Source organism: Gastrolobium bilobum, unplaced genomic scaffold (genome assembly GCF_033153095.1).
Source record: "Gastrolobium bilobum isolate Gb01-03AN ecotype WA unplaced genomic scaffold, APGP_CSIRO_Gbil_v1 utg158947, whole genome shotgun sequence".
NCBI classification, from domain to species: domain Eukaryota; kingdom Viridiplantae; phylum Streptophyta; class Magnoliopsida; order Fabales; family Fabaceae; genus Gastrolobium; species Gastrolobium bilobum.
The window spans coordinates 62,436-78,520 of record NW_026899371.1 but is presented as its reverse complement, the minus strand read 5'-3'; the positions used below and the strand labels follow the sequence as shown (position 1 = coordinate 78,520).

At 39.2% G+C, this 16,085-nt stretch overlaps 1 non-coding gene across 1 annotated transcript; it reads left to right on the top strand.

The window, feature by feature from the left end:
- Positions 1–212: 212 nt before the first annotated feature.
- On the top strand, positions 213–319 carry LOC133289998 (small nucleolar RNA R71). The gene has a single exon (XR_009748561.1). It is a non-coding gene; the product is annotated as a small nucleolar RNA R71 (small nucleolar RNA).
- Positions 320–16,085: the final 15,766 nt, after the last annotated feature.

Sequence of the window (16,085 nt, the reverse complement as noted above, 5' to 3'; positions counted from 1 at the left end):
AACAGAGCATCATACCCATCCAACCTGATAATTCCTGTCTTTCTGTCAGCCACTGGAGCATTATCAAATTCTTGAGATGCTAATGACTCAAAGATATCCAAGGCTTCTTGAGGGGTCTTGGTAGTCAATGATCCACCAGCAGTGGCATGCACCAAGGTTCTAGTGTTAGTGGTCATTCCTTGCAGGAAGATTACTTCTTGTTGCCATGCCTCAATCCATGCTGTGGACATTTCCTCAACAAAGTCTTGAATCTCTCCCAAGCCTCATAAATAGATTCTGACTCTTTCTGCTTAAAGCTTGTAATTTCATCCTTCAACTTGGCCCTCTTGGATGCTGAGAAAAACCTTTGCAAGAACTTGGTTTGCAAATCATCCCAAGTTGTTATACTTCCTTGTGGCAATGATTGCAGCCATCTCCTTGCATCATCCGTCAGTGAATGAGTGAATAGTCTCAACAGAATTGCATCTCTTGTGACACCGTTTATCTTCACAGTATCACTCAACAATAGGAAGTTCTCTATATGCAAGTAAGGGTCCTCCGCACTGGTTCCAGCAAACTGATCCTTCTGCACCAAATGTATCAAAGCAGGCTTCAATTCAAAGTTGTTGGGCTCCACTGTTGGGCGCACAACACTCCCAATTGGAGGAACCACTGCAGGAGTCATGTACTCTCCCAGTGTCCTCTGTGGTGGTGGTGGTCTGTGATTCTCTGCCATTATATCTTCCTGATTAACCGTACTTGATTCACCAATTTCTTGCAACTGTCTCCTTTGTCTGGCTGCCCTTTTGTGCTTCCTCAATGTCCTTTCTAATTCTGGATCATACAACAACAAATTTGGATCAAGTGTACCTCGCATGTACCAGAATCAAAATTGACCAGAAACTTAACATAAACTAAAATACTGAAAATAAAAGGATTCAATCTCAGAATTCTATAGTATCAGTTAGTGTTGAAAAACAAATTCCCCGGCAACGGCGCCAAAAACTTGTTGGACGTTTAGCAAGTGCACTAGTCGTACAAGTAATAAAATGATGAGTAAAGATCGTTCCCACGAGGAATTGTGTTCAAACACTAATATACCATAGAAATCTGATTTGAATCAAATAAGAGTTTGTAAAAATCATGAATAATTTGTCACCAGAAAATTGATTTTAAGTAAATTGACACAAAGTAAATATGGATTAGGAATTAATAAAAACAACAAGTAGTCAGAAAACAACTTTCCTCCATGATAACCCATATAAAAATTGATCATATGATGAATTCCTTTCCATGTGATGTTAATCAACCTTTTACTTATCATCAAGATATAATCCCTTACTACCCTGATAAAAACATTAATCAGAAATCCCAATCCCTTGGTGATCTCTTTCTTAATACATGCATGAAATACTAAGGTTTTAAGATTACATCAGAACTCTAGCATCAATCCCTTGAGTACTAGAATTCTGATGTTGAGATTATCAAATACAGAAGTCATATAAACATCCCTGTTCTATACTACTTCTTTGATATAAATAATTAACTCAGAAAATCTCAAATCAGCACATGAAAAATACTTCATCATATTAATCAAATCAACATAATATTATCATGGAGTTCCATTGCATTCAGACTACAAAGACTCTACTCAGACATGACTAAGGAATAAATAAGAGAAGAAGAAACAAACTTCATTTCCATGTTGGAAGTCTTCAATCTCCAAACTATTACAAGGAAATCCTAATACAAAAACTAAGAGAATTTAGAGAGAAGTCAGACTAAGTTTAAGAGAGAGAGAGAGTTCAGATCCCCCAAGATTCTGATCTAAGTGTCAAGGCTTTGCCTTATATAGTGTTACAATTAAAAATAGAAAACTGATGTGGGCGCTAAAACGTTAAGGAATGACCGTTTTAGCTGATTTCAACGCTAAAACGTTAAGGAATGACCGTTTTAGCGTCCAAACTTGGTGAATGCTCAACTAACTTTAACTGACTCCAACGCTAAAACGTTTGATTTGGACGTTTTAGCGGTGAAGACCAGAATCTTTTTCCACTTTAGGGCGCTAAAACGCATATTGCAGGCCGTTTTAGAGCCCAAGACCAGCAATTTTCCATCTTCTTAGTGTAGCAGCGCGCTAAAACGCTCTGTGTGGACGTTTTAGCGCTCATCACCAGCAAGTTTTGGCCTCTTCCTGTAACAGGGCGCTAAAATGCTCAGTGTGGACGTTTTAGCGCTCAACACTTAGGCAATTTTTCCCCTCTTGAGCTCCAGAATCTTCTTCCTTCTCCAGTTGTCTTTCAAGCTTGCTTTTCCTACAAGAATCATACAAATTTCCAATAAAGCTCTTGAACTTGTAATTGAGGACATCTTAGGACATTAACCTTGTTTTTCATCATTTAATCACACAATTTGATCCTAATTCCTGCTAAAAAGAATGATGAACTAAGGGTTCATCACGGCCCCAAATGAATCTTCCCACAACCCGAGCATCTGGGAGTAGGATGTCTCGCTGAACTCCCCTGAGTGAAACTCCTCTTGAACTGACTACGCGCCTGCCTAGCAGCCAACTGCTTCCCTTTTCCTTTGCCAGCAAACTTCTTGTCCTTCCAGGAAGTGGAACTACCAGCTACCTTCGTCTCGGCCACCATGGCCCTCTTGGCATTACTCGAGTTACAGAAATCCTCGATATCCCGACACTGCTGCACCAGTGTCCCAAAGTCTCTAGAAGCAGACCATGCAAGGTAACCAGCAATATCCTCACTAAGTCCCCTACGGAACTTAGCAGCCAAGAAAATAGGAGTAGGTCTCTCCATCCGGAAGTGTGCAAAATTCACTAGCTCATTGAACTTGGCCAGGTACTCGTCAACAGACAGCGAGCCCTGAACCAACCTGTCGAACTCTCCCTGTTTCCTCTCCTGTGCATCATAGGGAAAGTATCTACCCAAAAAGTAGTCCTCAAAGAATGGCCATGTCATAACATGACCCTGCATCTCAAACGCATGAGAGGTGTTCATCCACCACTCATGGGGATCGCCCTCCAACATGTAAGTAGCGAACATCAGCTTCTTCCGGTCGGTACACTGCATGACCCAGAAGATCTTGTCTAGCGCCTGTAGCCATCTCGCCGCAGCAATAGGATCATAAGACCCATCAAAAGAAGGTGGCTTATGCTTTCGGAAAGCATTCAGCCGGCGATCAATCACATCACAGTCTTCCGCAGGCTCTACAAAGGTTTCCATCGCCCTCGTAAAGTGACCAGTGCCCTCAACATGGCTCTGGCTCTCGTCCTGCAGACTAGGTGGAGGCGGCGGCGATGGTGGCAGCGGTGGAAGTGGTGGTGGTGGAAACTGACCCACAGCGGGTCCAGCCCTCATTTCCTCCAACATAACCCTCATCATGGTCATGTTTGCCATCCGGTTCGCCTCGAGGACATCCTCAGTGGTCCTCCTGTTTGCCTCTCGAACATCCTCTGCGGCTTTCCGATTCGCCTCTCTGGCGGCGTCCATCATTGCCACGTTGGCCAATCTAGTGGCCTCCTGCATCTCAGCCAATGCAATCAGGATTGGGTCGGGTTGACCTTCAGCAGTCTCACGGGTTCTCCCGGGTCTTACCATGACTCTGCACAAGTTACACAAATTATAAGTTGATCAGGCCCACGCAATCTCATCACATATGCATGATAAACCCTTAGTTCATCAAGTTTTTCAGCATGAATTAGTATCAATTTGTGTGATTAAATGATGGAAAAAGAGGTTAATGTCCTAGAATTTCCTCAACTACAAGTTCAAGAAGCTTTATTGAGAATTTGTATTGTTCTTGTAGGAAAAGCTAGCTAAAAAGGCAACTGGAGAAGGAAGGAGATTTTGAAGAGGAGAAAAATGCCTAAGTGTTGAGCGCTAAAACGTCCACACAGAACGTTTTAGCGCCCTGTTGCAGAAAGAGGCCAAAACTTGCTGGTACTGAGCGCTAAAACGGCCACACAGAACGTTTTAGCGCGCTGCTACATTCTGAGGACGAAAAGTTGCTGGTCTTGGGTGTTAAAACTTCCTTCAACGAACGTTTTAGCGCCCTGATGTTAAAAAATCTCTGGTCTCCAACGTTAAAACGTCCAAACCAAGTGTTTTAGCGCTGGAGTCAGTTGAGGACAGTTGAGTATTCACGAGGCATGGACGCTAAAACGTCCAATTATGAACATTTAAGCGTTCAAGTTAGTTTAAAGCAGTTGGGCATCCGTCAAGCATAGACGCTAAAACGCTCATTATTAACGTTTTAGCGCCCATATTAAAATTCTGTTTTAAATTGTAAAACTATATAAGGCAAAGGCCTTCACAAGTTGGGATATCTGGAGTCTCTCTCTCTCTCTCTCCTACATCAGATTTTCTGATCTGACTTCTCTCTAAAACTCTTAGACTTAGTCTTTGTATTAGTTAGTTTCTTTATTGTAATTGCACTTGGAGATTGAAGATTCACTACATGGAAATGGAGTTTGATCTTTCTTCTCTTTTATCTTCTTTAGTTATGTCTGAGTAGAGTTATTGTAGTCTGAATTCAATAGAACTCAATGATACTCTTATGTATATTTGATTAATATGATGAAGTGTTTTTCATGTGTTGATATGAGATTTTCTGATTCAATTCTTTCTACTAAGTGAAGAGTGTAGAACAGGAATGTTTACACTATTCCTATATTTGACAATTTCATCATCAGGATTATAGTACTCAAGGAATTGATGCTATAGTTCTGATGTAATCTTAAGACCTTAATATTTCATGCATATATTAAGAAAGGAATCACCAAGGGATTGGGGTATCTGATTAATGTATCTATCAGGGTAGTAAGGGATTACATCTTGAGGATAAGTAAAAGGTTGATTAACATCACAGGAAAAAGATTTCATCATATGATCAGTTTACTTGAGTTTTTTGTTGAGGAAAGTTGTTTTCTGACTACTGGTTTTTATAAATCTTAATTCAAATTTTTAGTATTAAATTAATTTACTTTCAAATTAACTTTCTGGTGACAAAACATTCATGATTCTTACAAACTTTTTTTTAATTCAAATTAGTTTTCTATGGTTCATTGGTGTTTGAATACAAATCTCTGTGGGAACGATCTTTACTCATCATTTTATTACTTGTACGACTAGTACACTTGCTAGATCCGCAACAATGCATCATCATAATAAAACTCGACAGAGCAAACACACAAGACAAGACACAACCAAGCATCCTAATCATTGCAATACATACAGGCTTTTCCCTCGAACCATTGCTCTGATACCATAAAATATAACACCCCGTATATATCCGGTAATGTTATCATATCATCGTATTAAGCTGCGCTTAATTAAAATTGCGGAATATCTTTTTCTTTTCAATTATGACGTCATTATACTTAGCCAAGATGAATACTTAATTCATTTTCAAAACATTGCCTGTATGTAAATTGCAAAAGACAGCTAACTGAAATACCTCATTAAATAAATAACATAAGTATGTCTCTAGTCACGGAACTACAACATGTAGACCGGACAACCTACTAAGTTCAACTCAAAGAACTAACATAAAGTGACATGGACAAACCCCATGCTCACCCAAATAAGGTATCAAGCCCAACATAAGTCTCAACATCAACAGGATAATAATAAAGCGGAAAACATAAACAACATCCAATCCAGACATGTCAGCATAAATATAATAACAATATCATCAGCTAAGCTCTGGCCTCCTGCCGCTAGAGGCATCAGCCCCCAAACTACCTAAACCTGAAATAAGTGCCCCCAAACGTGGGGTGAGATCTCTAAATAAGAAATCTCAGTAAGACAAGAGGTCCTCAAGGATCTTCCACCCCAAGATCACTTACATGTGCAATATAAGTTCAAAAGCAGTTTAACAGTATAAGTTCCAAAATAGTGCAATGCAGCAGATAATCATGTCATGTGTGTTATAACTATTCTACTGATCAAAGAAGTGCAGGAATACGTCTATTACCCACATAAATACCAGCCCATGTTGTACCAGCCCATGCTGTACCCGCCCACAGGAATACCCTATGACTTCCTGATTAGACGGAACACCACACACATATCATATAGCATTTGCACTTAACAGTTCAATAGCATTTCAGCAAAACAATACATGAAAACACATCATGCATATAACCATCCCCCCATGGAGTATGGTGGAACAGACAATGGCAAAACTGAGAACACGAAAGCTTACCTTGCAAGCTAGCTATCCAAGCCAAGAGTCCACAATACCTCAGAGTCCACAAACAGTAAGATCACAATCTGTTTGGACCAACAATATTATCAATATTTATGCACAACAAGCATATGATTTAAAAACAACGCCCTTCCTTTACATTTTACGTCTTTAGGCTTCTCACAAAGCCATAAGCCCTTAATCCCTTGATTATGACTTACATTAATTATTACAGAAGTTCAACTTCATCAACATAGGGTCTACTAACCCATAACTCAGCTCTGTATGAACAGTACCATCACTGTTCACGAAAACCCAGAATATTCGAATATTTGTCGGGGGCATATTTGGATATCCCATATCCGGATATCATATCCAGATATACATATCCGGATATCATATCCGGATATCCATATTCGGATATCAGAAGACCCCATATCCGGATATCAGAAGACCCCATATCCGGATATCATATCCGGATATTTTGCGACAGAATGCATTTCTGAATTTCGCGAGATATCCTTCCCAAGGTGACTCATTTCATGCATACAGAAGCCCAAACATGCGATTTAAGGTGTGTTTAACATTACCCAACCTGAAGTTATCAACTTTAGCTCATTACATGCATCAATGTTCCATCTTTAACCACTTAAACTCATGATCAAAGGTGATGGAGCTTACCCAAGCTTAAACTCAGCAAATGAACACTATTGGAGCTTCCCACCAAGTCCTCACAGTTCTGACTTGCAAAGAAACGTAAATGGCACACAAGGTGGTTCCTTTCTTCACAAAGGAAGCTTCTTGAACCTCAAAATGTTACCACAGAGGCTCACACAACCCTTACCACCAAGTCAGCCCCACTACTCCTCACACACAGAAGCTAAAACTCATAAATGGTGGTCCTTTCTGAAAGTAAAAAGAGGGCCTTGAAGGCCGTAGCATGTGAGAGGGAAAAACAAAATTTTTCCGCAAGCGGAATACACATGCATATCAAGATACATACTTTAAGACGTATGTCATACCTTGTTCGTGAAAAACTCAAGACGATCAAACGTAGGTCTGAAGGGTTCAGACCCTCTAACGTTGATCCACACCACCTGCGTCTAGATACAGGAACTCCTTCCAGTAAAGCCGCCAATTGATCACCACAAAGAGGCTTGCTATTCGCTCAATGTGTGATGAGAGAAGGCTATGTAAAAGTGTTTGGAAGAGTGAAGTTTTCTGAGAGAAAACCTCACAAAAGTGGCGCAGGAAATTAGGAGAGAATGGCTTGGTTGGTTTTCTAAAAACCCTAGAAGGAACATATATAAAGAGGCGCACAAGAGGAGCCTATTTGTTAAAAAAAAATCAGATTTTTAATCAATAAAAATCCCTTCCAAAAGGGCGCTCCATCAAAGAGAGAGAGAATAGGATTTGTTGCAAATCAAATCTCATCAAATCTTACCAACAACATCCTATCATATCTTTATGATATATTAGGTTCAAAACCTAATCAAATATCTGATCATAAATCATCATATAATCAGTTATATGGTGCGCCCCATATAGCCTAAATAATGACCAGATACATTTGAGTAATCAAATCACTCAAATATTCTCTCAACAGATTGTATCTTCTGGAGATGATACTGATGACTAATCATCAGCCATATTAGCGCCCCATATCTCCTTGGATTATGTCCAAGAGATTTTCTCTTGATATGTTCCAACAAGATCTAATCTTGTTATGTTCCAACAAGATCTTATCTTGTCTTTTTCAAACAAGATCTTATCTTATCCTTTTTCGTAATGAAACAATTTTCATAGCCAATTCTAATTTAATTATTAAATTCAAATATTAAAATATTCAAATTTAAACTTTCAAACATTCAAATTCAAATTTCAAATTTCAAAATTCAAAATTCAAAATTCAAAATTCAAAATTTCGAATTCAAATTTCAAAATTTAAATTTCAAATTTCAAATTCAAAATTCGAATTTCAAAATTCAAATTCAAAATTTAAATTTCAAAATTCAAATTTTAAATTCCAAAATTCAAAATTTAAATGTTTGATAATTAATTAATTTAACTAATTAAATTAATTAGTAATGACTTGGACTATCCAAGCTCATTACATTAACCATGCGCCCTCCACCCCTTTAGGTGGAGTTCCAAACTACTTCTTGGGCTAATAACTATTATAAGGCCCAATACTTTTAATGCTAGAGCATCTAGACAATTAGGTGTTTGTGTGTGACCCATTAGGTCCAACATAGCCACTGACATAAATGGGTTTGGGCCCAATAAGCCCACAACCCATCTAATGACAACACAGAGCACTAGCAATGCTTTGTTGCCCCAGAACTAGTTAGATTAATGATTTGATCATCCTAGTAAACATATTTGGTTGCAGTATGTTTGTCCCTTCGTCTCGGTTACCTTCCCATAACATACAGAAGTCATTTGATTTGAAAAGCTTGAAAAGTTTGTAAAGTTGAAAAGATCTACAGGGAAGCCTTCGTTGTTGGTTTGATATATATATATATATATATATATATATATATATATATATATATATATATATATATATTTTTTGTTACAGGGAGCCTTTAGTTGGAAGGTGTTTTATATATATATACATAATAAATAAATAAATATATTTTGTGGCTATATATATATATATATATATATATATATATATATATATATATAAGATAATAATTATCTAAAATTAAATAAGTTAAATGATATATCTTAGAAAGGATCTCCGGTTTGAATTGAAAAAAAGAAAATAATATCTGATTGCCTTGGAATTTTAGAATATGTATATTAATATTATGATGGTCATTGAACCAGATCTGTGAGTGCATTGGATTCTAATTGTGGTGTGGACCCTTGTGATACCGAGTTCGAGTCGGAGGGGCATACGGGTACAGGTAAGCTTTCGTGTCCTCGGTTTAGCCATGTTGTGGTTCCACATGTCCCATGGGGATATGGTATATGCATGCTGTGTTACATGCTTTTGATGTTTTGGAAATGTTGTTGAGCTATTATATGTTAGTGCCTTGTAGATATGCATGGAGGTGTTCCACTGTTGCGGATCTAGCAAGTGTACTAGTCGTACAAGTAATAAAATGATGAGTAAAGATCGTTCCCACGAGGATTTGTGTCAAGCACTGACTAACCATATGTACTTGTGTTGAATCAAACAAAAGTTCATAGATTGCATAGATTTCTTGTCACCAGAAACTACACTGAATTGAATTAAAACTTGATAAATAAATAAAATAGAAATTATAATGTAAACAAGTAGTCAGATGTCATTTTCCCTCAAACATGAATTTATAGATGAACCAATTTCCATTATGAATTATCTACTATGTCATGTTGATCAACCTTTTTCTTATCATCTCAAGATGTAATCCCTTACTACCCTGATAGACACATTAATCAGAAACCCCAATCCCTTGGTGATTTCTTTCTTAATACATGCATTAATTACTAAGGTCTTAAGATCACATCAGAATCCTAGCATCAATCCCTTGACTACTAGAACACTGATGATGAAGTTGTCAAAAATAGAGAAACAATGTAAACATGTATGTTCTACACTATTCCTCAACATGAAGAATTAATCAAGACAACTTCATACAATCACATAATAGATAAACAAAACATCTAATTAACCATTCATAAATTCAAACTTGAGTTCCATTGAATCAGACTATGAAGGACTCTCCTAAAACATAATTGAAATACAAACAATAGAAGAAAGATCAAACTCCATTGACATGATAGTTGAGTCTTCAATCTCCAAGTGCAATTACATAGGAAATACTAACTATTACAAGAACTAATCCTTAGAATTTGGGAATTCAGAGAAAATGAGGAGTCAGATCAGATCTATGAAAGACCTGATCTGATCTCCCTTCTCCTAGTGTGATGGAAAAAGTCAGAATGAGATATGATAGGATAGATCTGATATCTGGAATCTGTCAGAATGTGAAGGCCTCTTGTCCTTTTATAATTTACAAATTACAACTGAAAACTGACATGGGCGCTAAAACTCTCATTTCTGGACGTTTTAGCGCTCAACCTTGACGGATGCCCAACTGCTTTTAACTGTCTTGGGCGCTAAAACGCTCAGTTTTGGGCGTTTTAATGTTCAGGCGCTAAAACGCTCAGTTTTGGGCGTTTTAATGTTCAGCACCAGCATCTTTTGTGCAACATGGCGCTAAAACGCTCAGTTTTGGGCGTTTTAGCGCCCAACACTTAGAATTTTCCCATTCTTCAGAATCTTCTTCCTTCTCCCTTTTGCTTCTTGAGCTTCATTTCCCTACAAAAACAATGTAAATTTTCAACATAAGCTTCAGAACTTGTATTTGAGAGATTTCCAGGACATTAACCTCTTTTCCATCCATTTAATCACACAAATTGATATTAATTCATGCTTAAAAACCTGATGAACTAAGGGTTCATCATCCACCTATACGGTAAGCCTGAGTATGTAGAACATACAAGAGGGTGAGGCTGTGGGTGAGGTGCAAGCGGTGTTCCTTGTACTACATGTAGGGAATAGACGTATTCCTACATTTCTCTGGCCAGTAGATAGTGATTACACACATGCCATAGATATCTGTTGCACTACATAGTTTTGGAACTGATAATGATATAAATGCTTTTAGAACTTATATTGCACATGTAAGTGAGCTTGGGGTGGAAGATCCTTGAGGACCCCTCGTCTTACTGAGATTTCTTGTTTAGAGATCTCACCCCACGTTTGGGGAATGCTTATTTCAGGGTCAGGTAATGTTGAGACCTCAGGCGGCAGGAGGCCAGAGCTGAGTTAGATTGCTGTTATATTATGCTGCCGTGATTGGATGCTGGATTTGCATGCTGTTTATGCTTATAGCTTCAGTTATGTTTATAGAGTTTTACGTTGAGACTGGTTGCTTACTATGTTTATTTGGTGAGCATGGGGATTGTCCATGACACATAGTATTGTTATGTCTTGATTATGTCTTGAGTCTTTTGGAGTTGTAATAATGTATCAGGATATTGTCCGGATTACTTGATGTAATGCCGTGATTTAGATACACACTTTATCTATATATTGAGGTATTTCAGTAGATGTCTTGTTGCAATTTACATACAGGCGATATTTTATGAAATTGATTAAGTAATCAAGTTGGTAATTGATGATGACGTCATAATTGAAAAGAAAAAGAATATTTCGCATTTTTAATTAAGCACCGCTTAATACGATGTAATGTTAATATTCCGAGTATACACGGGGTGTTACACTTTTCGTCCGAAAAGCGACTTTCAGCATTATTAACCACTTTCTATATTTATTTAAGCCTTATAATAATTATTAGGGTCAATTATGGAATTATTTCCTAATTACACATAATTAATTAATTAACTTCCTGAATTAACGGTGCAGGTTCTTACAAGGCCTAAGACGGTTACTGAAGTTAGGAGTTTCTTGGGTTTGGCAGGTTACTACAAGAGGTTCATTAAGGGATTCTCCACGATGGTCCTACCATTGACTCGCCTTACCCGGAAGGAGACTCCATTTGTGTGGACTTACGAGTGTGAGGAATGCTTTCAGGAGTTGAAGGAGAGATTTACTACCGCACCTGTGTTGATCCTTCTTGATCCTGATGAGCAGTTTGAGTTTTACTGTGATGCTTCTGGAAAAGGGATGGGTTGTGTTTTGATGCAGACCGGTAGAGTTGTCGCTTATTCTTTGAGGCAGTTGAAGCCTCATGAGGAGAACTACCTGACTCATGATTTAGAGTTGGCTGCGATTGTTTTTGCTTTCAAGATTTGGAGGCATTATCTGTTTGGTATACAGTTTGCGGTGTTCAGTGACCACAAGAGCTTGAAGTACTTGTTTGATCAGAAGGAGCTGAACATGAGGAAAATGAGATGGATGGAGTTTCTGAAGGACTACGACTTTGAGTTGAAGTATCATCCTGGCAAGGCCAATGTTGTAGCTGATGCTCTAAGTCGGAAATCCGTGAGCCTATCCAGTTTGTCGATCGGTGACTTTGATGTCATTGAGAAGTTTCAAGATCTGGCGGTGACTTCCTTGTTTGGAGGTGCACTACTCGAGATGGAGACTGTGAGAGTCAAGAATGAGCTTATGGAGAAGATCCAAGAGGCGCAAGTGCAGCAAGAGTGCCTGGACTACGTGAAGAACCAAGACGGTGTGTCTTGGAATAAAGATGGACTCTTGTTATTCCAGAAGAGGATTGTGATTCCTCGAGGTCCTTTGACCGAAGAGGTTATGGCAGAGGCCTATATGGGACAGTTCACGGTTCACCCTGGTGCTACTAAGATGTATCAGGACTTGAAGCGAAATTTCTGGTGGCCAAGTATGAAGAAGGACATAGCTGTGTATGTGTCGAAGTGTTTGATTTGCCAGAAGGAGAAGATAGAACACCAGAAGCCGTCTGGTAAACTTCAACCTCTAGAGATTCCGGAATGGAAAAGGGAGAGCATTTCCATGGACTTCGTGGTGGGCTTGCCGAAGACTCAGGTTGGCTGTGACTCTATTTGGGTCATTGTGGACAGACTGACGAAGTCTGCCCATTTTATTCCAGTGAAGGTGAGCTTCACTACTGAGTAGTTGGTCAAACTGTATGTTCGCGAGATCGTGAGGCTTCACGGGGTCCCCGAGAGTATCATCAGTGATAGGGACCCGAAGTTCACATCTCAGTTCTGGGAGGCGCTGCAGGGAGCTTTTGGTACTCAGTTGAGATTGAGTACAACCTATCACCCTCAGACTGACGGGCAGACTGAGCGGACCATCCAGACCTTGGAGGACATGTTGAGGGCTTGCACTTTGGAGCAGGGTTCAGCATGGGATAGGTACCTGCCGTTGGTGGAGTTTTCGTATAACAACAGTTTTCATGCTAGTCCTGGGCATGGCACCCTACGAGGCGTTGTATGGTAGGAGATGTCTGACTCCTACCTGTTGGTCTGAGGTTGGAGATAAGGAGTTGTTTGGCTTGGACTTTGTCCAAGATACCACCCAGCAGATCCAGATGATCCGAGAGAAGCTGAAGCAGGCGCAGAATCGCCAGAAGAGTTACTACGATGTCAAGCATCGTCCACTGGAATTCAGTGAGGGTGAGCACGTGTTTGTGAGACTTTCACTTGTCACCAATGTTGGTGGGGCACTTGGAGTGAGGAAGCTGAGCCCGCGATTCATTGGGCCATACCAGATTCTTGGTAGAGTAGGACATGTTGCCTACCGGCTTGCCTTGCCCCCGAACTTGGCCCACATCCATCACGTTTTTCACGTGTCTCAGCTTCAAAAGTACATAGCAAATCCTTCGCACGTGGTTCAACCAGATGATGTGGAAGTTTGGGAGAACTTGAAAACTTTCGTCGGACCACTCAAGATTCTGGATCGTGGCGAGAAGAAGTTGAGGAGCAAGATCATTCTGATGGTCAAAGTGCAGTGGACAGGAAGAACTCCTGAGGGGTGTACTTGGGAGCGAGAGGACGAGCTTCTCCAGCAATATCCCGACTTTCGAGACCGGTATATTCTGATTTTGACGACAAAATCCTAAAAATGTGGGGTGAATGTAAGAACCTGCACCGTTAATTAAGGAAGTTAATTAATTAATTATGAGAAATTAGGAAATAATTCCATAATTTACCCTAATAATTATGATAAGGCTTAAATAATATTGGTAAGTAATTAATAATGCTGAAAGTCGCTTTTCTGACGAAAAGTGCAGATACCGGTTCTGCTACTCGGTATAAATGCGTATTGATGAAGTATTCTGAAAAATTATAATAAGTGCATGAATATTCTTAGAATAATATATAGGACTGTGATTTCATGTTTCAAGTTAAAATAATGAGAACTGGTGCCAGAACTAATACTGGCTATGTAAAAGCGCGTACCGAAAAGATGCTTCGAAAAATAAAATAAAAATATGAAAAATCTTAGAAAAATGAGTAGGTTCAGAGTTTGAGATTAAAATACTAAGCGTAGCTATTATTGTTAATACGGTGTGATTAATTTTAAGTGGCTTTTAAATAGACCCATGCACATTAACCTAGGCTGATCTCCTTCATTCTCTACATGAGTTTTGGTGCTCAGCTGCTGCCACCTCCATTCCTTAGCCTCCCTTGCTTGAAAATGTTCCAAGTCTTCACCTTTTCTCTCATTTTCTTCATCTAAACACTTGGTTGGGAGTGGGTTAGCGTTGTGAGGGAGGGGAGTGCTCCATTTCTAAGTTGGAGGTGCTGTTCTTGAGTGTTGTCAAGGCTGACTCCACTATTTTGTGAGGAGAAAGCCACTGTTCTTAACTTGTGTGGCTTCGTGGAGCCATCTTTGTTGTGAAAGGATCAAACTTTGTTGTCTTTTTCGTTCTTCTTCAAAGTCAGAATCTTTGAAGTTGTTTGGTGAGCTCCAAGAGCAACCTTTTCTGAGTTTTGAGCTTGGGTAAGCTTTACCACCTTTGATCATGAGTTTAATGGTTAAAAATGGAACCTTGATGCATGTAATGAACTAAAGTTAATAACTTGAGGTTGGGTAAGGTTAAACACACCTAGAAATGTATGTTTTAGCCTCTGTAATCGTGAAAAGAACCACCTTTGGGAAGGATATCTCGCAAAATGCAAAACTGCATTCTGTCGCGAAATATCCGGATATGGATATCCGGATATCAATATGGGGTCTTGAGATATCCGAATATGGATATCCGGATATGATATCCGGATATTGATATCCGAATATGTCCCCGACAAATATCCGGATATTCTGGGAAGTTCGGAACAGTAACGATATTGTTCATACAGAATGTCACTTTGGGTTTTGGACCCATGATTGGCTTATGTGGACTTCTGTATTAATTAATCTAAGTCAGAATCAAAGTGATTAAGGGCTTGTAGCTTTTGAGAAGCCTAAAGACATGAAACGTAAAGGAAAGGCGCTGTCTTTATGTCATATGCTTGTATATTTGAATATTGATATGATTGTTGGTTCAAAACAGATTGTGATTATATTGTGTTTGGGCTTTGAGCTTGTGTGGACTCTTGGCTTGGATAGCTAGCTTGCAAGGTAAGCTTTCGTGTCCTCGGTTTAGCCATTGTTTGTTCCACCATGTCTCATGGGGGGATGGTTATATGCATGATGTGTTTTCATGTACTGTTTCATTGAAATGCTATTGAACTGTTAAGTGCAATTGCTTTATGATATGTATATGGTGTTTCTCTTAGACAGGAAGCCATGGGGTGGTCCTGTGGGCGGGTACAGCATGGGCATGTACTGTGTGGGTAATAGACGTATTCATGCACTTCTCTGATCAGTAGAATAGTTATAACACACATGACATAATTATCTGTTGCATTGCACTGTTTTGGAACTTATACTGTTTAACGGCTTTTGGAACTTCTATTGCACATGTAAGTGAGCTTGCGGTGGAAGATCCTTGAGGACCCCTTGTCTTACTGAGATTTCTGTTTAGAGATCACACCCCACGTTTGGGGCGCTTATTTCAGGTTCAGGTAATGCGGAGGTTGAGACCTCCAGCGGCAGGAGGCCGGAGCTTAGCTGATTTACTTGTTGTTATGCTGATTATGTTGGATGCTGGATTATGCCTGTTTCTATTTGTTGTTAGCTTTATGATTATGTTTCTGTTGTTGTTGAGACTTGTTTGGCTATGTTGCCTTATTTGGTGAGCATGGAGATTGTCTATGCCACATTGATTGACTATGCCTTTGTTTAGATCTGAGTTGTATTAATGTATCAGGATTGTCCGGGCTACGTGTTGTAGTTCCGTGATTTTAGATACCCACGATTATTTATATATTGAGGTATTTCAGTTAGCTGTCTATTTGCAAATTACATACAGGCGATGTTTTTATGAAATTGATTAAGTAATCAACTTGGC